Source organism: Ochotona curzoniae, unplaced genomic scaffold, assembly GCF_017591425.1.
Source record: "Ochotona curzoniae isolate NIBS_2020 unplaced genomic scaffold, NIBS_Ocur_1.0 contig_4514, whole genome shotgun sequence".
In the NCBI taxonomy this organism is placed as follows: Eukaryota; Metazoa; Chordata; class Mammalia; order Lagomorpha; family Ochotonidae; genus Ochotona; species Ochotona curzoniae.
In genome coordinates, this window is record NW_024466312.1 from 8,628,467 (window position 1) to 8,630,889 (window position 2,423).

Sequence of the window (2,423 nt, forward strand, 5' to 3'; positions counted from 1 at the left end):
ATTCAGGTAAATATTTACCATAGGATGATCACATTATGTATAGGCCAAGACGAATGCTGGGAATCTGGGAGAAATTAATGTGGATGCCAATTCTGTGTAAAATCCAGTGACACCGTGTAATTTCATCATATCATTCACCATAGGAAAATAATAACAAAACAGTTTCTTATGAAGTGTTGATTTGCAATACTAGGAAAGCATGTAACCTGAAATATTAAAATGCAATTATTGAGTAACTAAGTTCACTCAGCCACAGACATTAATTGATGTCACTACTCCAAAGCATACAACATGATTAAATTGGCCATGGCTAGATAACATGGTCTTCTCAAATGTCTTCACAAGGGATTTTGTAAAGACAAACCACTTATTGTGGTGGACACTGAATAATTAATCAATCCAGGCCCCTCTTCTTTTTTATAAGTAGCATCTGTCATCCTTTGGGAAACTCTAACTCCACTTCCTTATTATTCAATTTTAATAGCCAAGCTCAAGGCATGGCAACCATTCTCTTTCATGAATTCCTTCGTTGGCTCAGTAATTATCATCAAGATTGGCACGTGATGCAAACAGATCCATCAGTTTCTTAAGACTTCTGGAGTACCTCTGGTCCCCAGGGGCCTAAGCATGTTTTTGTTTGTTTGTTTGTTTGTTTGTTTGTTTGTTTGTTACGAAAATAAAACTATTACCTTTATTGACATATAGGGACACAATGGACAGCAACACAGAACAGCACAGTAGAGCAACCAGCCATTGTGGACAGACTAATACTCCTCATCCTCTCCCTCTCCATAGTCTGCTGCCACCTCCTCATAATCTTTCTCTAAGGCAGCCATGTCCTCAAGAGCCTCAGTAAACTCTCCCTCCTCCATGCCCTCACCCACATACCAGTGAACAAATGCACACTTGGTGTACATGAGGTCAAACTTGTGGTTCAGACGAGCCCAGGCTTGGGCAATGGTTGTGGTGTTGCTGAGCATACATGCAGCTCGTGGGACCCTGGCCAGGTCTCCACCAGGTACCACAGTGAGAGGCTGGTAATCAATGCCAACCTTGAAGCCAGTGGGGCACCAGTCCACAAACTGGATGCTCCACTTGGTCTTGATGATATAACCTGGAGGATATAACCTGGCTCATAAGGTGGTTCAGGTTAGTGTAACAGGGACGCCCAATGTCGAGGTTTCTCCGACAGATATCATAGATAGCCTCATTGTCCACCATGAAGACACAGTCGGAGTGCTCCAGGGTGGTGTGGGTGGTGAGGATGGAGTTGTAGTGTTCCACCAAAGCTGTGGAGACCTGAGGGGCTAGGTAGATGGAGAACTCCAGCTTGGACTTCTTGCCATGATCGACAGAGAGGCGTTCCATCAGAAGCAAGGTGAACCCAGAACCTGTACCCTCACCAAAGCTGCAGAAAACCAGGAAGCCCTGCAAGCTGGAGCACTGCTCAGCCAGCTTGTGGATGCACTCTCGGACAAGTTCAATGATCTCCCTGCCAACAGTGTAGTAGCCATGGGCGTAGTTATTGGCGGCATCTTCCTTGTCAATGATGAGCTGCTTAGGGTGGAACAGCTGGCGGTAGGTGCCAGTGCGAACTTCATCAATGACCGTGGGCTCCAGGTCTGCAAACAAGGCCCTGGGCACATGCTTGCCAGTGCCTGTGTCGCCGAAGAAGCTGTCGAAGGACTGGTCTACAACTCCAATTGGCTTTTCACTTGACATCTGGCCATGTGTTTACAAGATGGAGAGCAACCTAGACAGAAGGGGAAATGTTTGCAAAAGCCTAAAGCATGCCCACAGAATTGTACAATAGTACAGCAAGTTGCTTATTTTTTGAGATTTTCTTTTCATTTATTACTATCCACAATATAAATTTATAGGCATAGAGGTTTGCTTGACGTAAGCATGGACAAGTATAGCATTTTAGAGTTATATTTAAAAGTTTCATCACTAATCCTACTTTTACTCAGAAGTGGAAATGCCTACTACTGCGTAGTGCCTTTACTTTCATTATGCCAGTCTACTTTGTACAGTCTATGTACAAAATACTTTGTGCATTGGTTGTTTTATATCAGAGAGTGCAGATGATTGTTGTTATTTTGGGACTGGCTTACTTCACTAAAAGTAACAGTGTTCAATTGGGAACCTTTTGCTACAAATGACAAAAGTTCATTCTTCTTTATAGTTGATGTATATTCCTTCCAGTAGATGTGCCACAGTTTCTTTATCCAGTCCTCTGTTGACATGCATCTGGGTTGATTGCTTGTGAGAATTCACAAATTTTAAAACATTTTTAAAGTTTATTTATTCTGAAAAGAGAGAGAGAGAGAGAGACAGAGAGAGAAAGATGAAGCTTCCATCCATTGGTTCACTCCCCAGATGACTGCAACAGCCAGACTGGGCCAAGTTGAAGCTAGGAGTTA

The 2,423-nt window shown here is 43.1% G+C and overlaps 1 pseudogene; it reads right to left on the minus strand.

Moving 5' to 3' along the window:
• Positions 1-764: 764 nt before the first annotated feature.
• Positions 765-1,722, minus strand: LOC121160562 (annotated as a pseudogene).
• Between the last annotated feature and the right edge of the window lie 701 nt (positions 1,723-2,423).